Source organism: Corvus brachyrhynchos, unplaced genomic scaffold (genome assembly GCF_000691975.1).
Source record: "Corvus brachyrhynchos isolate BGI_N302 unplaced genomic scaffold, ASM69197v1 scaffold23, whole genome shotgun sequence".
Classification (NCBI taxonomy): domain Eukaryota; kingdom Metazoa; phylum Chordata; class Aves; order Passeriformes; family Corvidae; genus Corvus; species Corvus brachyrhynchos.
Genome location: NW_008238983.1, coordinates 3,485,740 through 3,511,891, shown reverse-complemented (window position 1 = coordinate 3,511,891; position 26,152 = coordinate 3,485,740). Strand labels below are relative to the sequence as shown.

The 26,152-nt window shown below is 37.1% G+C and overlaps 1 long non-coding RNA gene across 1 annotated transcript; it reads left to right on the top strand.

Moving 5' to 3' along the window:
* LOC108447761 lies at positions 1-25,145 on the top strand. Its single transcript, XR_001863441.1, has 3 exons — positions 1-14; positions 3,510-3,519; positions 25,053-25,145. It is a non-coding gene; the product is annotated as an uncharacterized LOC108447761 (long non-coding RNA).
* Positions 25,146-26,152: the final 1,007 nt, after the last annotated feature.

The following is a 26,152-nucleotide window of genomic DNA, read 5'->3' as shown; positions in this document are numbered from 1 at the left end:
CTTTTATATGAAATGTAGCAGTAGTAACTTCCAAATTTGGCTTATATAGCACTGCTTCATCCTTGCTCCCCTCATTCTTCTCTAATCAAATTCTTATTACCCTGCCAGAAAACAGCTGGGTTTGATTGGATTCTTTCTTGAAAAACGTATGTAGACTCTTAGTCATCTCCTTATTGTCTTCATAGTGTTCAAAAGTAGTTTTTGGCTCGGTTTTTTTAATTTTAAAAAGATCTGTTTTTATTCTGAGGAATGAAGTCAGACTAACTGCTGTATAATTCTCCAGCTTCTTATGTTCTCTTCTTTTATGAACAGGGTTTTTTATTTTTTCAACTCATTTGGTGCCACAGCTGTCTTCCAAGAGTTCTCAAAGAAAACCACTAAGAGTTTTTTGATTACATCAGCCAGTATCCCAGGATGAAGTTCATCAGATCACATTGATTTATCTAAGTGCTTGCAGCTCATGTCTTTCCTATTCCATATTGAGATCTTCTCCTTTAGTTGCTGATATTAATTATACTAGGCACTTCTCCTTAATGGATGTTTTTACTGCAGATTGGTGCAAAAAAAAGTCATTAAAAGCTTCATCCTTCTCTGTGTTATCTGTGCATAGCATTCCTTCTTGATTAGTTGCAGAACAATGCCTTCTTTGGTCTTCCTCTTATACTTAGAAACTGATTTCTTGTCATTTTTATGCCTTTTGCTAACTGCATCTCATTTGTGTCTTGACCTTTCACTTTTTTTCTTCTATGCCTAGGCTTCATTTTTCTCTTCAGTAATCTCTCCTAATTTTTAGTTTCTAAACCCTTTCTTCTTCTATTTGAGGCCAGTGAAGAACTTATAGTTTATCTAAGCTGATCTGCTACAAACTTTCTACATTTTTCTGTTTAAATACTTATACTTTCAGCGTTATAACTTTGAAGAGTTGGCAGTTTTTCACAAATTTCCTTTTTCCTTAGTTTTATCTGCTAAAGGATCTACTCACTGCTGAATTTCCAAGCTTATTGAAGTTAACCTTTATGAGTAGATCAGTCTTCACAGTTCAAGGTGACTCAGGAAGTGTATTGGGTAATCATTTGTGGCCTGGTAATATTTGCATTATATTTTATTTCTTTACAATGAAAATATTAGAAATAGTGTTCTTTAAATGCCTTGCATTCATTCAAACTTGACATTTTTACAATGCTTTTCGATTCCAGTTATTTCTACTGTCATGATTTTACTTTTTTTTTATGAAGTACCAAAACCATTAAATAAACTTTTGGGTTTTTTTAGAAAAAGGGACGTTGCCAGCTAGGACAAACCTAGATGTTTTCCAGGTTCCATAAAGAATGTGAACAAGTATTCTGCTATGGAAGACATGTTATGACATCACATCAGATGTAAGGACAGAGGTGTGCTATAACATAACAAACAAACAGACAAATAAACAAACAAATATTTACTTTGTTTTCTTTTAGAATTATTTTCTTAAATTATATTTTCTCTATAAAATTCTGCTTTCATTTCCAGACATGGATATCTAAGACCATAATTGCCCAAATGAATGTTTGTGATCAACTTTGTCAGAAGGCTGACATATACATGTAATGGAAATAGATTACACATAAATATATCCAGATTTTTGGAAATAATTTATTGAGTCTCTGCTACATATTTCTTTTTAACCAGCCGTGCTCTGTAAAGGGGCTATACTAGGCTCAGAAAATAATTAAAAAGGAGGAAATGAAGGACTTTTTCAACACACTATAGAGATGAGAAAGGATCAAGGGTGCAGATATGATATCAAGGTTCTTGCACAAGCGGCAAAATTTTCCATTGATACCTGGCTATCTTGTATGTTTAGAGATCTCCAAAGTGGAAAATTCTGCTGGAAATTCTAAAATATAGACCATAAAATATTTTTTTCATGTCAGGTGCTCACTTTCCTACAATACCTGGTGAGTATTACAATGACAGGACCTTCTTTGAAGTAAATTTGTTGAGAAGTTTTCCTTATTGCTACCTCGCAAAAGAAGGCCTCAGATATATAATCTATATTTGAAAGTTTAGGTTATATTTAAATAGAAACTACCATACTTAACATTTTAAATAGTTGAATTGGGAGAGTCTTTGACTCCAGGTTAAATTTCTTGCTGCCTTTTGTGAGTTAGAAGGAACTATCCAATTGCTCCTGATCTCCATGAAGACGTGAAGACTTCTGTCCATTCCCTCAAAGATCTGTCTGGGGCTGTTCCCTGTCCACCACTTCACTCTATTTCTGCTCCAAGATCCCTGCTTTGACTCCCTCACTGCTCTTTTTGCACAGTTTGGACCCTGGATCCATTTCCCCCAGATTCAGAGGTTTACCAGGAAAACAATCTCTCTTCTAAGGCTCAGTCTAGCTCATTCTCTTTTTTAACAAAATATAACTCACAAACTGAGCTCAGACTAGTCAAACAATCTGTCACATTTCTCAAACTCAATCTCATTAAAAAATTATCAAGTCCTTATCAGTTCCATATATTCTGATTCTTGCTGATTATAGCCTGAGTGATACTGCTTGCAGAAGGAGAAAAAAATCTGCAGTGAAACCATTCAATTTAGTGGACTCTTCATGTTGCAATATATGGAAAGAGATTAGGCCCACTTAGAAAATCCTAGAAATCATTAAGTAGTTAAGGTATTTTATTTGTTTGCATATGCTTGTCACCAGTTCTTGAAAGCAGATGTCTGGGAGAAAACAAGGGTCTATAGAGGGCTATCACTAGCACAGGAGCTACATTTATCTGATATAAGTTGTGAGACAATCAAAGCAGAGAGGGAAGGGAATGAAATTTATAAACACAGGGGATGGAATCAGCACTGTGTGACTAGAAGTTAAGTGTTTTAGCATAAGGCATGTGGCGCAGCTTTTCAAAGCTCTGGAGAAAACAAGAAATATTTGGCTACTAATAATTGGTTAACACTGAAATCTTTTATTTGTGAAGACTTCTGTGTGCAAAAAGGGATTATAGGCAGCTGAGAACACATAGATATCACCATTTCCTCAAGGCATGGAAACCACCGGTGAAATCTAAATGCTTGGGCAGAATGTGATCTTTTTCTGGAAACTGAAGATACCATCCCTGTGAGGACTGGACAGCTGTCATAGTTTCACCTAGAAAGTAGCACAAATGGAAGTAGAAGCATTTTTCATGTAAGATTTTTAAAAGAGCAGTGATGGTAAGGACAATAATTTCACCTCTTCCTCCAGGAAGAGGTGAAAGGCGAGTGTGGTGCCTCTCAGAAATGCGGACATCACTTGAGGAAGAAAATATATCGTCCCAGCATGACTGTTTTGGTGTTTTAAACAGCATTGCATGTGTGAAAAATGACGATCTGTTGTCAAGGGACTACACCTAATTTCTCCTAAGGCTCACTTAGTTAAGGTATGAAGGGCCTCACTATCTACTGCTTTGATTTACCAATCTTCTTTAATTCCAAATGCTCAATAATACAGGTGAAGTCCTAAAGATACAACAGTATCTGAGAAAAGGTGAGGTGAGTGAAAGGGTACAGGCTGGTGGGAGAACTAGCATTGTTAGCTGCCATGATCGCACTCACAAACCTTCATTTATCTGATTCTTAATTGCACCTAAAATGAATTCATTTCTGATGAACATTTTGCTGTTTGGAAAGTGTAGGTACCTGCATGAGACATTCCTATTCACAGGGCTGCAGCAACTCATTTAAGAAAACAGTTTGTCCTTGTTTTTGAGGCCTCAGGGACTATCCAAAGTGACACATCTAATAATTTTATCTTTTCTGTCAATCAGAATCAATTAACACCTATTTTACTTCATCATAGAACACAGCTCCATACCAAGCAATGCAAACCTTGTTCTTCAGTTGCCTATGAAAAATAAATTAAGAAATGATTGGCTGAAGTACTGGATTGCTCTTTCTTGAAACATGAAAGCAGCACTGAATATATTCATATTAGCAAGAAGAGTAAGGGGAGCCCTTTATGAGAAAGCTCTTGTTTGACGCTTTTTCCCTTCAATAGGTCTGATTATTTTATGTTTAATTAACATGGGCTAAGTGACAATTAAAAATTAATACTGAATATATTTAACAGCACTCTCTTAAAGAAATAGAATTAAATAAAATGTTTTAACTGACATTAATGTTGATAAAAGAATACTTAAAATACCTGAAAACTAGCATGTATTACTTTCACAGGGGAAAAAATGCTGTGGTATGTTCTCATTGAGTCTTTTACAATACACAAATTTCGTTTTAAACTGAAAAATAAAAAAAAAAGCTTCTTAACTCTTTGCTGCTGAAAACTGTTGTTCCTCATCTTAGTTCTAGCAAGTTTTTGAGGAATGGTTCCAAACAGTGGATAGAATGAGCATTATATTTACATAAATATTTAAATATATCTTAATGCTTAAAATTTTGTAGGTCTGTAGTAAATAAGCAAAACCTCAGCTACGCTAGACAAAATATTTCACTAACCAGAATACTTTTCTCATTTAACTGCAATGACACATTTCAGCACAATAAACATTGAGTACTTCAATTGTGATGTTCTAATATAAATATTCTAATATATTGTTTCTTATCATTGGTACTTTTACTCCACAACAGTAAGCCATAGCATCTATTGATGCACAGTGGAATTAGAAATTGTGCCACACTGTATTCTTTCATACTAAAAATAACCTACTTTACCATCACTGCTTAGCTAATATGAACTTTATCTTCTTCATTTTGTGTGAGGTATCTCAGTGTTGTAAATTCATGGCTAAAAATAAATGCAGATTTCATTTCAATTCTTTATCTGATTTAGCAATTCCAGAAATAGTGTTGTGTGCAAAATATGTACATATGGTATAAGAACAACAACTTTGCATTACAAAAATAAAAATCACAAGCACAGAATAAACTAATCGAATACCTTTCTAGTAAATTCTGTTACTCTGAAAATATTTGAAAAAAATTCCTTTGAGCTTCTTCCTCATGGATCATAACCCCTCCAAAGAGATTTTGGCTAAAAGACAAATCTTTGGGGTTTAAAACCAGGCTTTTTTCTTAGGATGTTATTTATTTTTATTTCCCTTAACAGCAACAGGCTTCCAGAAAAACTTAAGTACACTTCAACCAGCAATCTCATATGTTAAAACTTTGCCTGATTATTCACTTAGTGTGTATATTTGAATAACATGCTACTTTTAAAGGTTGTGAGTGGTAAAAATCAATTTTAGTTATATAAAGAAGAGACTGAATGCTGTCTAATAAGAAAGTTGCATCCTTTGCACTTTTTTAATATATTAATAACATCATAATGAATCTTGAATTTATTATTTTTATCCAAATCTGAGATTACATTGTGTTTGAGGAACCATAATATTTTTTCTCCATTACTGACAGAGCCAGAAGGGTTACAGCATCAGTGACAGCAGGTTGAGTTAGGATAGCATATTTGTTACACTCGTGTAATCAAGGTGCCTATAAGGATTTTGTTCCATGGCAATTTCCAAGAAAAATCTACTGTGTATACCAGACTTTGCAAAATGGGATAAACCTAGCTTTACTTTTGGACATAAAGTGGGGCTCATTAAATAGGGAAAAAACTGAGAAAATATAACTCTCAACATCCAGGGAAGATTTCTCATTCAAAAAAATGTTTCTCTTCAGAAATATATATTAGGATTAGAAATGCTTTTCTTGTTACTTGCAGTGTCATCTTGTGCCCCACTTCTTTTCTAGCAGCTGAGCTCATGGAGTTAAGTCTCCTGTCATAAACTGTTCCTTTCTGTTGCTGAGCATTTGTGCACTGTAAGTCCTAATGCCTTCATACAAATTGGAAAATACTATCTTGATGACATAATCTCAGGGATTAAAAATGGGGACTGAAGCAGCTACACATGATATTTGAATGTTTTATTTCAAGATTTTTCTTATTTTATATTTTTTATTATTACCTTCATTTGTGTTCATGGTTCTGAAGAAACAAACACTTTCCATGAGTCAAACTTGCTGTGAATAAGGCTGGAGAGGGTGTGAAAAGCAACAACTGCTAAAAATCCTGGATTTTCATCAAAAAGCAGTGGATGGAAAAGACTTGGAAACACCCCAGATTTTTTCTTGGAAAACAATTGCTTGGCCTTGAAATAAGACAAAATCAGTCTTTGAAATGTTGTTTTTGCAAAATTAGGTCTTATAAAAGAAGTGAATTTAATGTGATGAGTAATTCCAGCTGAGAAGAAAGGATTCTGTTTCCCCCACATATTCTTGGTTCTGGAGTTTGTTAAATCTGTCTGTATTGTAAATAATGTTCACAAAAGTGTATTTGTTTTGAAAATGCTTATATTTGTCTATTTTTCTGTTGGTGAGCAATGACTGTACTGTTTATCAGTCTTTACTTAACACTGAAGTATGCTTGCATTATCATAATTTAAGTACAGAAAACCAAGGTTTTATTCTTCCTGAGCTTGAGGATCCATTGATCAAGCTAACAAAGCAAAATGTTCTGTAAATTCTTTGCCAAATGTTATCTGATGCTTTTTTTCTCAGGTTTCTTATAATATAGACTTTAAAATTGTGGCTGGCATTAAAATGATGGCATAAAGGCTAGAATGAACAATTTTTATTTCTGAGAAATTTGACAATTTACTTTATGCTTTTGATATGCTACCATATCACCAAATATCTGGTAACTATTGATAGGTATTGTGCATTTAATATTTGCAGGTATGTCTGAATTATTTGGAAGAAGATTTATTTTTCATGTTCTTAACAAGACTTTTTCAGATACCAGGAACTTTCGGTCTTCATGGCAGTTAAATAGGTATTTAAAATAGAGGAATAGGGCATAAGATTAAATTTGAATTTTTAAAAAATTGATTTCTAGGTCAGATAATTATTTAATTCTCACAGAAATTTGGCAAATATCACCATTTGGAATTGCTGAAGCTATCAATAATAAAGAAAATACAAACAAACAAGCAAACAAACTCCTTAAACAGAAAAAAAATCCCACAGTAAATAATACAAGTACTCTAGAAATGCACATACATATAAGGGATTAATTAGTACTTATTTAAAAATATATACCAAATATTTTGTTCTAGATAAAGGTAGTGGATTGACCTTGGCTGGCTGCCAGGTGCACACAAAGCCACTGTACTATTCCCCTTCCATCAAGAGGACCAGGGAGAAAATATAATGAAATGTCATGGGTCAAGAAAAGGACAAGGCAAAACAGATTCACCTTGGGGAAATTAATTTAATTTATTGCCAATTAATTGTAACAGAGTGAAACAATGAGAAATAAAACAAAATTAAAACCACCTTCACCCTGCCCCTCCCTTCTTACCAGGCTCAATTTCACTTCTAACTCTTCTGCCTCCTTCCCCTGAGTGGTGCAGGTGCATAGGAAATAGGATTTTTGGTCAGTTCGTAAAGCGGTGTCTTTGCTGCTCCTTCCTCCTCACACACAGTTGTCCAGGTCAAGCATGGATTCCCTCCCATAGGATACAATCCTTCATGAAGTGCCAATGTGCATCTTTCCCTTAGGCTCCAGTTCTTCAAGAACTGTTCTGGGATATGATGCAGTCCTTCAGGAACAGAGTACTCCAGTGTGGGTCCCCCAGAGGATCAGCGGTCCTGCCAGGAGTCTGCGCCTGCACGGGCACTCCACAGGCTGTAGCTTTCCTCAGGGCATATCCATCTGCTCCACCAGTGGGTCCCCAATGGCCTGCAGAGTGGATATATGCTCCACCATGGTCCTCCACGGGCTGCAAAGGGACAGCCTGTCTCATCATAGTCTTGGTCCTGCAGAGCTGTTTCTCTCACATACTCTCAATCCTCTCCCTACTGCTGTTGCACAGTATTTTTTACCCTTTCTTATATATGTTCTCATTGAGGTGAAAACACCGTCACTGGTTGGCTCAGCTTTGGCCAGTGGCAGGTCCTTCTTGGAATCTGCTGGAACTCCAGTATGGAAGTGTCCAACATGGGGACAACTTCTGATATTTTCTTACAGATGCCACCCCTGCAGTCTCTCCCACTGTCCTGCTACAAAAACCTTGCCACATAAACCAAATATAATAAATTTTTTAAATTAATGATTTCTTTCTCAATTGACAAGACCTTTCATGTATCTTCTCTTTCATAAGATGATTGCTATGTTATTGTTTGTCACAAAATACTGTGATGTTTTTCTACCAATGCAATCTTTGTAACAAATCAGCATGAGGAAAGAAATCCATGTTCAAATGTAAATATCCATTTGGAAAGAAATATGCTTTTGAATCTGTGTTGATGCTTTTAAAAAATTTGAAGTTCAGAACTGAGTTTTGAAGTTATTATAGTCATTTAAGTCTCCTTCTGCTTTGTATCACTGGTGGCTATAAATAGCATGCCAAACACATCTGCAATTATTGCTTAAATCTGACCATCTCTGTTCACCAAAATAAAGAATCTGATGACTGTCATTTATGATATAACATATGAATTAAAAAGTTAATAAATTAATATAGGACCAAATGTAATTTTTGCTTGTCCCATTAATAAAACATAATTTATAGGTGTATTTATAACTATAATATTTCCATGGAGTTGCTGTTTCTGTGCAAGCCTCCTCTAAACTTTACCGACAATGTTATAAAAAGACTCTTTGCTCCATCTTGCTTAGACTTCCATTCTTATCCATTACTGGTAACTTACAGGTATAGTGAGTTAAAACATATTGCTACAGGAAAAGGTCAATAGTGTTACTTGACATAACATTTTCTTCTTGTTTTCTGAATTTTTTTCCCCTCCTATATACCTTATATTTTGGTTTTCTGAACATATTGTACATACACATCACCAAGTCAGTGTCAGTTTCTCAGGAATAATTGGCAGCTAAAATGTAACACGAAGCAACCTTAAAGTAGTTTGCAGTGTAAGTTATGTTTTTAAGATGTGGGTATTTAAGTGGGAGCTGTGATAACTCTGGGACAGACAAGTTAATTTTTTTTTTTTGGTTGTTCTGCTTCAGTACATCTTGTCTCCTTGTTTTACGTGTTACAGTTTATTATTTTAGCAACCAGTCCACGGCTTTTCTCCATATTTCTGATTGTGAGATGCAGTAGCATTCAATCAGTGTATTTACTCTGTCATGGCGACTATGGTTGCAAAAGTGTTCATTGGCTGTAAGTTTCAAGTGCTTATAACTTTGAAGGGGTTACCCTGTGGGTTGACATTTTATGTATTCATTGTTAGTTCATAGGTAAGATTGCTCAAAATTGTGATGAGTTAGAATACCTTTTTGCTTAGAATTTCATAACCTTGCACACTTTAAAGCCTTTCCTCCCTATAAGCTCACATACAGTAGCACATAAAAGATAATACCTTTGCTATAGTTTTATCCTCTGAGAGATAAGGTATTTTTCCTATGTGTAGAAATACTACAGTTAAAGGAGAGATGATAGTGGTAATGCGCTTTAGTGGATGAATTATTATAATAGAATGGGAAAAGAAAAACATATTCAAATAAAATAGCAGGAAAGAGAAGCAAACAAAAAAATTAACTCGTGCTGCTGGGGTAATAAAGAGCAAGAAAAAGCAGGCTCAGAATACAGCCATTTAAAATATTGCTGTGATTAGGTATCTGGATGATCAGTTAGGTGTACAGAGTAAATCATGATTGGTTCAAGGTTTGAGGAAGGGAACCAAAAGTGTGAAGGCAAGAAAGTGAATGGGAGACTTTCACTGTGTTAAATCACATGACTCCCACTACTTTGTATTCATGCTCCCTCTCATCAGTTTTAATGTGTATATTTTGGGAAAAGAAATATGAGGTTGAAAGTAGTGACAATTCCATTTTAAATTTGGGGAAATAAATCAGATAAAGGTAAGTAACCTGAGTTTTCTGATTTCTGCCTGAATCTGAGAAACTCCTTTAAAGCCTTTGTCTCTTCCCATAAGAATTTTATTTCTAGAACTTTTAGCAGAAACGCTTTCTGAATGCTTAAGTAGCCTTGTTCACCATTCAAATGTGCAAGGTCTTAGCAGTGGGAATCAGTGTTCTTCCTTCACTTCCTTGGGGTTTTGGGGGGTTTGGTTTGGCTTTTTGTTTCTTTTTGTTTCATTTTGTTTTGTTTTGTTGTTCTTTGGGTTGTTTTTGGTTTTGCTGCTTTTATGGTGGTTCTTTTCTTTTCTTTTCTTTTCTTTTCTTTTCTTTTCTTTTCTTTTCTTTTCTTCTCTTTTCTTTTCTTTTCTTTTCTTTTCTTTTTTCTCTTTTCTCTTTTCTTTTCTTTTCTTTTCTTTTCTTTTCTTTTCTTTTCTTTTCTTTTCTTTTCTTTTCTTTTCTTTTCTTTTCTCTTTTCTCTTTTCTTTTCTTTTCTCTTTTCTCTTTTCTTTTCTTTTCTTTTCTCTTTTCTCTTTTCTTTTCTTTTCTTTTCTTTTCTTTTCTTTTCTTTTCTTTTTGTCCTTTTTTTTTTTTAATTAAACAGAACAGTGCAATCAGCATTCAAAGAATGTCAGAGAAAGGGAGAAAAGTGTTTGTAACCTATAGCCACATATTAACCAAAATGCTGTTCACTGAGGGGAAAGATGAATCCTTGTAGTTTAAGAGGGAGGCTGAGCCTGGGTGTTTTCTGTGTTTGAACAGAGAAGTTAAACAACCTTTTCTAAGCTTTAAAGAAGGGAGTATTCTTTAGAAAAGGCTATCAGAATCTAATTCTGGGATCAGATTTTGGAATATGAATCTCCAGGGGATTTAAAGTACTAACCTGAGTATAGTGGTAATTCTGGAGACATTTTTTCCTTCTTTGGTCTCTCTTATTTTAATGGCACCATATTCTAGCACTGTTTAACACCTCTGATTTAGTTAATTCTTCCCAGTTACTACATAGATTTTTTGATACTTTGTTCAGAACATTGACTAGTCTTTGGGCCAAAGCTTTATGGTTTGTTGCTGATGCCTTTGGAACAAAAAGAATATGTTCTACTATAATTCCGTTTCTTCTTCTAGAAAGGAACTTCTTTTTGTACATTGTAAACATATAGTACCAATCAAATTCCGTAATGTTCTTCTGAATTTCTAGCAATGGACTTTATCTAGCTCTTAAGTTACTGGTATGTTAAGACGTATTAGGAACTGGTCTCTGAAAGTCTAACTTCCTCCTTTCTCTTCCGTCTGACCTTGAATTAAATGTTGCATTTTCTCACAAGAATGTCTATAAGCAATTTAGCTTGTGAAGTTTTGTGAAGTCTGAGCTAGAAATCAGGCCTTTGTTCCGAAGGTATGCTAACAGATGCTGCTGACTCTGTTTTAACTTAACTAGACTCCAGCTGATTCCTTCTGTCATTTCTACTGTCTCACTGAAATCCCCTGCAAGATGAAGGAAACAGATGAGAGTGACAGCAATATCTGTGACAGTCAGTATCCAGAAAACAGATGTCAGGTGAAACCCCTTCACTGTGTTCTCAGAAACTCCTAGCTGTGAAATGCATCTTCTGACTACACTCTTCCAATTCATGGTAACAGAACCTGTTCAAGGTTAAAAGGTACATACCTATAAGCCACAGTTTGTTCTTGGCTTTGGCTCTGTGCAAATACCAGATGCTACAGCCTTATGATGCTGCACATGAAAAGCTAGCATGGCATGGTAAACAGCAGTAAAAGGTAATTCATATGGCTGCATGCAGAACAGAACCATCTTCATATCACTGAGAGGTACCGCAGCTGTTTCTTAGGTAAATGTTCAATTCCATGGTTCCTTTTTGACAGTGAACAAAAACTTTACTACATGTAAGAGAGTATCTCTTTTGTTTTGTTTTGTTTTGCTTTCAGAAAAAAAATTGTAAAACTCTTTTAGAGCTAAAATCTAATGCAACCAAAGGCAAGAGTAGTGAGGTCCAAGGATATATCACCCATCATCAAATTCAATACCATCATCATAGGAAAAGTCTTGTGGTTTAGAATTAGGGGATAAAAGCAGAGTAGGGAAGAAATTTCAGATTGTGTTAGTCAATGTCTATCAACATTTAGGTTTTGCACCACGTCCTTCATGAAGCTTTATATTTTTACCAAATATTGGTCTCAGGCTTGAGACACTGTTCATAATAACTCTGACCTGGTATAAAATTAAAAGTGTCTGATGGCTGGTATGGCCTAGTAAATCAGCCACTTTTTGTCATTCGGTTTTAACACAGTATTGAATGTTAAACTGTATCCAATTTTTGGCTGCTAATGTGGAAATTCTTTCCCTGATAATGTTAAATGAACTAAGAATATTTAAAAGTTTCTCTCTGTACTGATAAATGTTTTCCTCTATGGTGACATCTGCCAAGGTTGTCATGTATGGACCCCATATTTCAACACTGGACAGATTGGAAATGGTGTCCTGCCTGCACCCCCAGAATCACTTCGTATTATCACCCATAATATTTGGCAACATTTTCTTTTAATAATTCAAAGCAATATAAATCTATCTCATTTGTTCATATGTTCAAATCTCATGTATTATTAACTTTCATTGCATTCATTCTCTGAGTATTGTTTCCAAATCAACCCTTCAGTAAAAAAGGGGAGAAGATTTGGAAAACTGGAGGTCCTGCTTTCTTGTTGGTTTTAATTCTGTTCACATGCATTTTATCAATTTTATAAATAAAGCTGGAAGTTATTCACCCACATTTATCTACAGTAAGGAGCTCTATCACTAACTCACTTTTATCAAGCATATTTTTTGTGTGATTCACAGAATTGTAACAGAAATATAAAATCTACTATGTGTGGAGATTGGAAGAGTATGCCTGGGTGTAGAAGCCACAGAAAAAGGGAAGCATGGTTAAGAATGGCAATGGGAGACAATGCCTAAAGCAGCAGGTCATCAAGATCACAAGTTGTCACATAACACTTCATGAAACACTCATGGAAAAACACAAGACTGCCTCCACTTGATGAAAGTCAAAGTCAGACTTTCAGACACAGGCTATCCTGACATATCGGTGAAAAGGGAAAGGCCTGGAGCTGGAGCCTTGACTATTTCCTCTGTTCCTAGGAAAGAAAAAAAGAGAAATTCAAATGACTCTGAAAAGTAAGGCAGGATGGAAAGTAGACTTGTGATCACTGTGAGCACCTCAAAGGTACAATAGGCATATCCAAATGGAACACAATAGCCAACCTAAGAAGAAACTACAAAATACAGGTTGGACTAGGGTGGTCCAAAAATATGCCTTTGCTCTGAGTTTCAGCTAGAGCTTTTGGACATGGGTATACTGGTGCCTGTGAGCCTTGGCAAGTGAGTGTGAGGGCAATCGGTTTTCTTTTTGAAGATCCAGCTCCCCTTCCACAGGGTCATTTCCCTCAATTTGTTGGTGCAAATCTGAGATGTTGAAAAGTGTGTAGTAGAGTTTGATGAGTGTTTTCAGGGGACAAAACCCAACTGAATCCTTACAGCCTCCTAGCTGTTGTTAGGAACAGCAGTGAGATCTACAAGTTGAGACTGCTCCTAGCTGGGAGACACATATGTACGATATGAATAGAGATGGTAATTTGGATTATCTCTCTGTTCCCCTTAATCATTGGTAAAGACAGACTCCTTAAAATAAAGCAAAGGCATTATGCTTTGCATTATAATATCTTTTCTTCCATTCTAAACAGAAGACTTTATTTTATACATTATTGAGATCCTATTGTAAGAAAAAGCTAATTTAGCTTTGCAACTTCTGACTCTTTTTTAGATGTTAACCTTTTGAGAAGGAAGCAGCTTGACTGTCCTTTTTATTGTTATCCTGTGAAAAATTGTGTGTGGGAGTTGCTAATCTATTGAGAAAAATCTATTGCTGATATCCTCAGCACTTCAGTATCTAGTTGTCAGTTTTGCACTTTTCCTACAGTTACCATTTTATTCACAAAACCTAAATGTCATTATTTTTCTGGCCTCCTGTATTTTATCTGTTGTAAATTCCTGTATTCATTTTTATCTTTCATCTTCAGAACGTCATGTTTTATTTCTCTAATTCTCAGTAATATTTTGCCGTTGCCACACCATGTAGTCATTTATTCTTTACTATAAATAACCTTCCAATTTCATCTTGGAAGTCCTGCGGAGATGCATCCCTTGCAATTATACCCTTCTTGTAGAGAGATAGCTGTCCCTCTCAGGCAAAATGTACAAAAGATTCTAATATAAATATAATGTGATACACATTTTAATTTTTCTTTGAGCTCAATAGGGGCCCTTATCCCACATCCTTTGTATAAAAAGCAATGGTATCAGTTTAGTGAGTTATTAAAGATGATAGTCTGACATGAATACTTATTTCAGGCTAGGCTGCTGAATGCTTGTAAGCAGCAAATGAGTAGGATAGGCATGGTTATCTACTATTTTACCTTATCTACATTCCAAAAATATTTATCCTAATCTCTCAGAGCCTTTAGTCTCCTTCACTTCAGTGAAATAAGGCTGTTTAGCTTGCATCAGATTAGGGGTCAGGAAGCATCAAGATCCTCTTCCAACCAGTCCAGGAAGTCAGTTATACAACTGCCAGACCTTGGACCACAGCTCTGAGTGAAAATAACAGAATTCATCCAGAAGGGAAGAAAAACACCACTGGAGGTGATGGAACAGCTCAGCAATGGTGATTCCACACCACATGATACTGGCGCAACCCTCCTGGCACATCAAAGGCCTGAACCCAGAGCAGGTCAAGAGGGAGGATGCACCTCCCCAGCTATGGGACTGTCTATGGTCCCTTTACATGGCTGGAGGAAGTAGTGAGGGTGTGCCTGGCAAATGTGTGTATTGGTTGAGAGGCTGCTCCCATGTGAAGGGGCTGTGGGTGGACCTGATCAGACTGTGAAGCACCAGGGAAGGTAAAAGACTGATAGAATTTTCACTGAGGCCCTAACTAGACAAGGCTGAAACCCTTGGTACACAGGAGGTTGCAGCCAATGTTTCTGCTCAGTTGAATCCAAGCTCTAAGGCTGAGGCCATTCACTCCTGACCGAAGGCATCTCCTCCCTTGCAGATCTGAAACTGCAGAGCATAAACAGTGTCCTGGTAGCAGGCAAAGGAAAGACATGTCATGTCCTAGCATGTATCAGAGCCAACCATGGGTCTGCACCAAGAGTAAGCAGCAGGAGACAGCAGTGGGGAAACTCCTTGCAAGGGACAGAAATCCATGTTTAGAGTGCTGACTTCCTGTCTCTGTGGGGATCAAGTAGTGCTCGGAATAGACAGGATTCACCTGTTAAAGTGGAGTGGGAGTGTCTTTGCCAGTAGGAGGACCAAACTGCTGAGGAGAGCTTTAAACAAAGAATGATGGCAGAGGGTGAATACAAGCAGTTAAATGTGGTAGCAATGAATGGAATGGCAAGCAGAGACACCTAAGGAAATAAAGGGTGATAAGACACCAGCCTTAAGTGCGTGTGCAAAAAATGAATACAGCCTGAGAAACATGCAGAAAGAGCAAAAGCTCCATGAGTAGTCATAAAACTACAATGTTGTTGGAGTAACTGAGAGGTCAAAGGACAGCTTGCACAAATGGAGTACTTCTGTGAATGGAAACAAACTCAAATGAAAAGCAAGGAAGATGGTGAGGAAGGTTTCCCCCTATGGTAAACAGAACTTTACCATAGGTGTCAACTCTTCTGTGGGATGGACAATGGACTCATTAATGGTTTATGGTTCATGAATTAAGGAGAGGCCAATGAGGGTGATAACATGATGGAACTGTTTCAGATCACCAGATCAGAGTGATAAAGTGTGCAAAGACAAGACTTCTTTAACACATGACATAAGGAAGTCATGGGATGACAGATTGATGCTCTTGGAGTACTTGAACCTCTCTGATGTCTCTTAGAAGGGCAAATCAGTGGAGACTTCTGAAGGATGCTGGGGATAATTTACTAATACAGGTATTGAAGAGACCAAACAGACATAAGGCAATTCTGTGTCTTCTCTTCACTGGCAGTGGAAAAGCTGCTTGGATTGGGCAATCGATCACAGCTTTTACAGTAGTGCCCATGAAACTGAAGTGGCTGTGAAGCTGAAGATACTGAGGAGTACCAGAATATGCATCCGGGGCATTAAACAAACAGACTTCTGCTTGCTGAAGGAATGGATAGATCATCTGAGCCAAGTTTTGTGTGAAAGTGAGCCTTGATGAGTTTATCTAGAGTATGTAGTAGATTATCTAATACATAAAAATGAATGTTAACTAACTTGACTTCAGAAAAGCTTTTCATAACGACTCCTACTGTCTCTGAATAGGCAGACATCTAGCTGGCTAAGCACTAGCTCCATGTCTGGGCTCAGAGGGTTGTGGTTAATGCGTCATAATCTACCTGGAAACCTGTGACAAATGGTGGAGGTCTGTACAAAATGGAGCTCAGCAGGGATCTAAACTGGGACCTGACCTGTTTAACTATTTTATCAAGGATCTGGAGGAGCTAATGGAGGATATTTTCACCAATTTTGTCGATGATAGTACTTTTGCAGGGTGAGTCAATATGCAGGAAATAAGAGCTGTCATCCAGAGGGACCTTGTCAGACTGTAGGAATGGGCAGAAAAGTCTCATGAAATGCAACAATGACAAATATCAAGGGCTGTCCTTATGCAGGAAACACCAGTGTGAGGACACAGGCTGGGACCTGATTCGGGGCATCTCTGCAGGAAAAGGCCTGGCAGACAAAAGCTGATTATGAGCAATCAGTGTGCCCCAGCTGTGAAAATGACCAACAGCACCCTAGGAAGTAGTCATGGTGACAAAGCCATGAGGGACTATCCCTCTCTGTTCAGCATTCACAAGATCCCATCTGGATACTCTGCTCAGTTTTGGGGCCCTCAGAAAGACACTAACCAACTGCAGAAAAACCAGTGAAGGGCCAAACTAGTCATAACTGGAGGACCTGACCTATGAGGAGAAGATGAGAGAATGGGCTTGTTCAGCCTGGAAAGTCACAGCCTCGGGACAACCCAGCACAGCTTGCCCCTACCTGAGAGGAGGTAAGTAAGAAGATGAAACAGGATCTTTCAGCAGTACATGGTAGGAAGATGAGCTGATGAACATAAGTTGAAACATGAGTTTTACTCAACATATAAGGAAAACTTTCTCAGCCTGAGGAGAGCCAAGCAGCAGAAAAGTCTGCCCAGAAGCCTTGCAGTCTCTGTCCTTCAAGGTTTCCAAAATCCAACTAGAAAAAAAACCCTGAACAACTTGATCTGACCTCTTTTTTTGACCAGGAAGCTGAACTAGAGATCTCCTGAGATCCGTTTCAGCTGGAATTGTTCTTTGATTCAAATAACCCAGTAAACTGGAGCTACTGGATGGCATTCCCTGCCATCTGTGTTCTGCTAGCAAAACAGTCACCAGCAGAGCAGTGATCACCATTTTTGCTGTTCCTAAGATTGTTTTGCATTAGGGATGTGATGGATCCACTTTATTTGGAAGATCAAAATAAAAACTGAAAAGCTATTCTTTGACAAATACCCATATGAATAATTAATATTCTCAGGATGTTAAATTATGCTGCAGCAGGGAGATTTGGCAGGCAGCTAACAAGTTAAAATGGCTAATGCTGCTGACATGGTAGCCAGAACAATGATTTGTGGTAAATGCAGCACTAACAATACATTTGCCTGGCAACTAATGAAATACTTCCAATTACTTCATTAATGTACAGAGAATTGTTAATTGTTCTTTGTCACCTTTAAGTTTCAACTCAGATTTCATTGCAAGTCCTGCTCTATTTAAGGATTTAGTTAGTCTTCCCTTTTGAAAAAAACCCACTATGTAATAACCAAACAAACCCCCCTTTCTAGATCTGCTTTCATTCTAGCAAACATACAAACTGTGCCTCATTGATAAAGTACACTGGAATTTACAATGCTCAGTGATTACAAAGCTAAATAAAACAAAGGAACACAATGTGTCTTTACACTGTGTCTTTCAAACAGCTGTTTTTTAAAAATTGTTGTGGTAGATATTCACAACTGGAACCCTGCTTTTCTTTGAAAAGACATGGAAGAGAGTAAGGAAAATCAATACTGCATTCTGTTCTAGAAAACTGTCAGAAGTGAAGTCTTAACACTTCTGTAGACCATGGGTATGTTACTTGTTATCATCCTCCACACAATTTCAAAGATTTGGAATATAGACCATAATGTATTTTCTTCCTTTCTCAGCAAACGGCATTTACATCAGCAAACTTTTCTCTGAACTCATGAATTCTTTTAAAATTCAGAGCTGAGAATAACCAAAACTTGTAAAAAAGCACAGAACACCATGAGGTTCATATGGAACTGATATTGGCACTAATTTCCATTTTGCAGGCATGGTTACATTTCAGTAGTGAGCTGAATAAGTGCATAAAATTATTTATGAAATATTGATTGAAAATACTTAAATTTGTATTAAAGTGCATCTCAGTTGAAATTAAAGGATGTATTGATGTCTTAAGTTTCAAAATGGGAATCTGACTCTTGTGGATTTTCTATAAATTGTAGTATAAACTTAAGCTAGCCTTAAGATTTTTACATTTCTACCTATACCTTTATACTTGTACTCTTAAAATATAGAATGTTTTGCTCCATTATGTTGTTGGATGAGGATCCATGTATAAGTACAACATAGTGAACTAAACCCAAGCTAGCCAATTTACTAGTCATTTGATGTAATTTTTTTTTTGTCTTTTAATGGTTTTGTATGCTTTGGATTTTTTATTTGGAAGGGGTTTTTTGAGACATTTTCTCTACCGACATGTTCTTTACTTACATCTACTAACAAATACAATTCTTTATTTCAGAAATATCTACCACATTATTTGGGCTATACTACTACTCTTTTATCAAATGTAAAATAGACTGAATTATTTTCAGTTGCGGAATTAACAATGAGTTGTTACCTTGCTTACTCACATCTTGTGCAGAATTAAATACTCTTAAAGGCAATATTGCAGCTTTCAGTTACCACAATTCTTTCGGCATTTCTCTTTGGAAACCTAAATTGTTCCATTTCAACTAAATTTCAATTTATTAAACTCTCATTTAAAATATAGACACATGTATAAAAGCATCTGTGCATTAGTGCACTTGAGTTTCAGCTTGCTGTAACCTGGTAGTCAATGCACAGGCTGTGCACAGATAGTGTGCACATTTTCGAGATTGCCAGATACACGAATTGGCAAAATGTTCAACACTAGCTTCAGCATTTAAAAGAAGCATTGCATGACTAATGAGAATAGGGGAACATTGCTAAAAGTAGAGATTAGCACCAAGGGAGACAGAAGAGAACTGTTCCTTGGCAACAGGACCAGAATCAGTGGTATGCTAGCTGGAATTTCTGCAGATTAAATTTCCAAGGTACCCTTTCAGCTGTCTTTTGAAGGCAAAATAGGAATTGTTTATATTTTGTTGAGAGGTTATTGGCAAATTCAGCATTTTTTACAACTTTAATTCTTTCTCATTTGGAAATCAGTCCTACAAAACCATAGACTTTCTATCATTCATCAAAAGAGAAAAAAAACATGGACACAACACAGTCAAATAATTGATTTTACTGAAGTGTGGCTGTATTTTTTTAGAGGAAAAAAGTTGCCATTTATTGTCTTTCCAATCTTTACGGTGTATGAACAGCTCTGAAACAATGGAGATATTTAGTGTAAAGAGAGGCTTGGTTTTGTGTTCTTTATTCTTTTCTTCAGAAAAATTATTTTGAGTGGCAAAAAAATAGGATTATAATAAACCTTTTGAGTACTAGTCCAATACTGAAAAGTTTGTTGAACATGTAGAGCCTCCAAAAGACTACAGGGAAAGCTACAAAACCTGGATTTAATACTGCATTTTCATGCCAGGAAAAACGTCAGAACAAAGAGCATGATGAGAGATCTGTTGAATATGGATGCAATGTAAGCTTTTTTTTCCAAATCCTAGTATTCAGAAAAGAGTATATTGAATTTTATTTTGTTTTAGAAAATATGAGTGGTAAGAACAGTTATTTTTGAGGAAAAAATGTTAATATTTTTATCAACTCCTCTATTTTTGTAGAATCTGAGACATCTGAACATCCTTTCATACCACAGATCTCAAGCAATCCTATGGTAACAGGACCAAGGAAAATAATACTTCTGACATATCAAAACCAGACAAGACATGGGAGGAAACCCTCCCAAAATTACTGTCAAATAAACCCCAACCTCTTCTGGCTTAATTTCTACATTATAAAGAAATATCTTGAGCTATCACGTTTTAGAGAATTATCTAGAAATGAGCAAAGAACAATCAACATTAGTTGCCGTTGCCATTACAGCTCTGAAAACTGATTCAGTTCACACTACTTGCAAGAAAATCTGTACCAAATTAGTATGTAACCAGTTGCAATTGGAATCAATTCAATCAATCTCTCCAGATAACAATTCAGCTTAAAAATCAGTTTCACCTGCTAAGGTCATTAATGAGGTGAATCTCATCACTATTCATTAGACATCATTCACCATATTCCATAAGATCTCTTATAACATTAAATGGGTGATTAGACTCCAGTGGAAGATATTTTCTGTGGAAGAATCATTATGATTCATTTCTCCTTCTATCTTTTCATTATGCCTTCTGTCCACTAACATATGTGTGAGGCTCCCCTCCTTGTTAATGCTTTTTTCGTTGTTCATACAGTATGCTCAAAGGAACACTATTCCAAATCCTGAAAAGACAATAAAAGCTTTCTCCCCAATGCCCCCCACCAAGCAATCAAACACAACTGCCCTCCCAATACCTGAAAAATCCAAGAAGCCTTTTTTCAACTGCTACAAGCCTAATTATATATCCAAAGTCAATGATCACGTCTAATGTCAATGATTCACTGATAACCTTAACCACTTTGAAAATATTATCCAGAAACAGATATTTAGGCATTATGAGGCTTTCTGAGGTATCGGTTTGAGTCTGTAACACTTAACCCTCATGACAGACCAGTTGTAAAGCCCTAAGGTCATTTTCAGGTGTTTCAGTTGTTTCAAAAGGTTTTTCACAGAATCAATAACTATCCTGAGTTGGATGGGACCCACAGGAATCATCAATTCAAGCTCCTGGCTATGCATAGAGCCACCCCAAGAGTCACTCCATCTGTCCAAGAGTATTTTCCAAATGCTTCTTGAACTCTGTCAGGCTTGGTGCTGCACCATATCCTCAGGGAGCCTTTTCCAGTGCCCAACCACTTTCTGGGTGAAGAACCATTTCCTAATATCCAACCTAAACCTCTCCTGACACAGCTTCATTCCATTTCCTTGGGTCCTGTCACTGGTCAGCAGAGAGAATAGAATAGTGCCTGCCTCTCCACTTCCACTTTTGAGGAAACTGTAGGCTGGAATGAGGTCTTCCCTCAGTCCCTTCTTCTCCAGGCTGAACAAGCCAAGTGATCCAAGCCAATCCTCGTATGGCTTCCCCTGCTGTAGAGGGTCAGGGCTTCTGGCAGACCTGCTCCCAGACACCCTCTCTCTGGCCATTGGAGCAGCTCAAGGCACCTGTGTCATGCCGGAATGGGTTTGAAATGTGAAGGCTGACTGGCAAAGTAGTTGTAGAAGTAAATGGATCCAGAAAAAACATTCTAATCAGTCTCAGCAAATCCAAGAGCTCTGCTTTGCTCTATTTAGACCATTTCATATCAATTTGCATGTGTAACTGCAAGCGGTCAATTGAATCAGTGAAAAGCCTTCTCGTTTACACTTTATCTCTCATTACACAAAAGTCTGTATAAGGGTTCTTTCTAACTTGTCAGCCACTCCACTGGAAGTGAAAGTGTTCTGAACACCACTTTATGGTCCATGCCTAAAACTGAACAAAAGAATTGACTGTCATTTAGACTCCTCATTGACTTGGCAGATGCACCCAGCACTTGTGCATGTTTTATAGTCACTATTTTCATATTGAAGATCTGTTTTCTTGAATCAAAACATCAAAGAAGTATAAATAGAAACATGTCACAGACAGCTGAAAAACAGTTGCTTAGTTTGTGGGGGTTTTTTTTCTAAGAATATTTTCTTGCCTGTGTCTGTAATGTCTCACAAAATACGTACATCACTAGTTACCCTCACAAGGGCAGAGCAACAAAGTTGGTAGTCCAGAATTTGTATTTGTGCATAATATTTTGTTGATCTATTATATGCAATCATTCCTTTTCTAACTAGACTCATCCCAGTAAGCTTTTATCTTTGAGGAATTCTATTTCTTCTTGTCCTTCATTCAACATGTTGCATGTCATTGCTCCTTAAAACAGGCTGTTCAGGGTTGCTTAGTGAAGGGATTTTTGCTGTCACTGTCTTATTATAAGTAATTGTAACTGTCTTTCCATGTAGATGTAGAAAGCTGTAATTCCTTCTACTTTAAAATTGTTCCCACTCTTACTAATTGACAAGTGCCCTTATCCAAGAAAACCCTGTAGTTTTCATATTTGAAGGTACCATGTGTAACTGTGAATGTATACTGTAAGGCTGGAAGATTTCTAGGAGTTCAATGGGAATCAATTAATCAACAAACAGCAACACCTTCTACTAAACTGCTTGTGTGTTTTAATATTTGAATATGATTTGGTGTTTTAAAAAATACCATCAAACTACCAGCCCAGACTGTATGGTTTGCTCTTTATGTGCGCCGGTGGTTATCCTATTATGTCACGGCTCAGGTGAATGATTTTTCTTCTCCCTCAATAGATAACTTCAACTTCAACATAGTGTGAGACATTGGCGCCAACTCTTTGGACATGATAGAAAAAAAGAATGGAAGATGATTCCAGGCTCAAGGAGGAACTGTATTCTCATACATACTATATAATCTGTTTTATTTTTAATCTTAGATTTAATTAGTTATAGCTCTTGTCTAACTTCTCAAAGCTATTTTTTCCTCTCTTTCTGTATGATTTATATATTAAATTAATCTCTTCCAGGTATGTACAGGTAATATAAATCCTTGTGTATAAAAATCTGGAACTTGGTCTTCCCTGTAGTATTGTCACCCTCTCTACACGCATTTCCATGTTTCTTCCAGGATTGAAGTTGTACTCACTTAAGGCAGCTGATGCTTTAATCTTGAAAATGCATCTGAAAATATACTGTGTTCTCATGATATTGAGCATTCCTTGGAAATATTTCTGATAACCTCTGGGTGCATTTTTTCATTCTTTTTTTCCCTTTTGCTTTGTCTTTGTTCACCTGTCACTGTGGTGACTGTCAGATATACTGGAAGCAATAACTCTGCATATACAGTCCTAATTATGAAGATTTTATTCAGGATTTACAGTATTTGTGTCAGTTTTAGACCATTGTTTAGAGGGCAAGAGTATTTTTGTCATCTTGTGATATAAGCAGCTACCCAGTGATTAAAAAAAAAAAAAACATAAGGAAAAGAGTCTCATTTATTTAATTTTGACAATCTTTTTTTCAGCCATCACTTTTTGTTATGGACTTTTACATAAAGTGATTGGAAAGTTCATGTACATGTATCAAGAATGGTATGATGCCATGTTCTGCAGCTAAGAAAGCTAAAAGCGACTAAAAGGCCATTCCCAAAAAAGTCTTCAAATCATAGCATTCAGCTGGACCTTTCCTATATGTCTTGCTTTTCCAACATCATTCATGATGACATTGAGCAATAAACATACAGGAACAGAAGAAACAAAGGTCTTGCTGAAAACATTATTTTGTCTAACGCAGATTTCTTTAGCATGGACTTCATTACAGTACCTTTATTGCTGCACCTGAAGGTACCAGCGTGGGGTCATTTTTGTATCTTGTCATTTTTGATAGCAAATAACTAAGACAGTTGGATAAAAAATATTATCCTTTATCAAGCTAGAAAAATGGAGGTAGTAGACTATTTTCCACCTAACTGGATTTCTGGAACCTAAAATACTTTTTAAATGAAAGTGAAGCAAAACTTTTTGCATTCACATGGAAGATTGCTGAATGTAGAATAAAAATTTAGTTACAAATATAATTTCATATTAAGTTGATACCTTTTCTTTTCCTTTCCAGTTCCAACTGTAGGAAAAGAGTATCATCTGCCTGATGATACTAGTGCTGGTGTGCATTATCTATGAAAACTAAAGCACATTAAAACACAAAGTTTTCTTTTGTGTTTTTTTGTGTTTTTTTTTTTTTAATGAAAGGCCCAAATTTGCTTTCCTGGCTTTAGGTTGACACCAAAATATCTTTTCAGTATGTATATTAAAATGTCCAAAAATCTCAGCTCAATCTCTCAATCAAGAATTTGATATTAACATATATTTTCTGGCTGCTGGTTAATAAGTTATTCCTTCTCATAAGTGTTAAGTGCTTTTATAGAAGAAAATAAATTTTGTAAAGACAAAGAACAGAGCATCCATAAGAATGGCACCAAGATACATTCAGATAAATGATTACCTACACCATTATTCTGATATTTAATGGTTCTCTTATTTTCCAGAATATCCTGTTCCATGGTGAATGAAATAACAAAACAAATATATGGATATAAACCTGTGTTCACTGAAGTCTCCCAGACTTCTAGACAAAGTCTTCTAGCAGCTTTCAGCTCTTATGTAGCCTTGCAATTGGAATACATCTCTGTGATGAGTTTCAGAGCCATATGAAATGTCTGAATTTTCTGACTACATATTGAATAATTGTACTTTCCACTTCTATAATCTCCTTGGTGTCTGGTATAACTCAACACAGTTACTTTACCTCCTGTATTGATGAGAAGAATTTAAATGTTGACACAAGTTGATTCAGATTTGTCCTTCTATTGGAGACAATTCAGTAAGAAGTAGAACTCTTTCACGGATGTCCTTCCACAAAGATTTGCTCCTTTTCCATGATACAAGTACTTCTTCCTGACCAACATTAATTATTGCTATGACTAATGTCCAAGTATGCTTTTGTTTAGTTTTTCTTGTTTGGTTTGGTTTTTACACTACAGATCAAGGGGTTCATGTGCATGCTGCACAAAAAAAAAGCTTCAACTTTGTATGACTTCACGATTTTAGGAAAGCTGATGTGGACATTAGCTCCCATAATTTCCACACATAACTCCACCTCTGCTGCAGTCCTTGTCACCAGATGTTGGGGTCCCTTTCCCCCGCCATGTTGTCCTGGGAGAGGGGCCCTGAGGGGAGACACGGGGTTTCCCCGGCCCCACGTCAGCCTCGTTCCCCATTGGTTGGTTTGTGTTCCTCTGCATGGGCAAGGACCCTCGGGTCCAGCAACTGTAAGGGTTCCTCGGCAGAGCCCAGCCATGCGGCTGGAGAAATAAACATATCTCTGAAACATCTATCAAGAATCTGTCCATATATATTTCTTTTCCACGGGACTCCTGGTTTGATAGTTCGTGTTACAGAATCCCCACTGTAACAAATGGTGTAAAATTGCTGGCAAGACACCAATCCCTAAGGACAGAAAATTCATGAGTAAAAATCCCTCTAGATCTCTCTCTTCTCACCTTGGTTTGGATATTCTCTCTGGACTATGGAAGAATCGTGGGAAATGTGGCTCTCTGAGCCACAGAAAGAAATGTATCTAGAAGTTAAAGGAATCCTTGAACAACAAAACAAGAAAGTATTTGTTCTGGGAGATCTAGAACATTTCTTTACCTGGCTTTTCAAAAATTTCTTCTATATTTCTCGAGACTTACTTTTTGATATTGATCCTCCTGAAACTAGTCATGGGTGTTTTTGGGGCGAGATCTGGGATAAGATGAGGGATCAGACAAAACATGGACTAGTGACAGAAGCTCTCCGTGGACTAATTGTAATCAGTGAAGCTCTTGAGGAGCATTTGTATGGTCCCATTACCCCTAAAGCAGAGGATGACTGTAATCCCGTGGCTGAGACCTCGCGGCCGCCATCCCAGGAGCGCATGACTGCAGCCGTGCCGGCGGAGATGCCTGCACTGGATGCGCCCGGCCCCCTCGGGAGCGTGCGCCTTATCACAGACCCCATCCCTGTCTCAGGGTTCCCTGCCACGTGACCGCGAGTGAGGGAGCAACGCCGCAGGCGCTGCGGGTGCCAGGGCCCACGAGCAGCCAGGAACTGGGGGTCGGCATGGAAGCCCTCTCTGAGCACATGGCTCGGAGAGCCCTGCGGAGGGAGAAGCGGCGGTTTCCACAGCGACACGAGAAGCTGCGCAGCACAGCGCTGAGCCGGAACGGGGCCGCTCTCAAA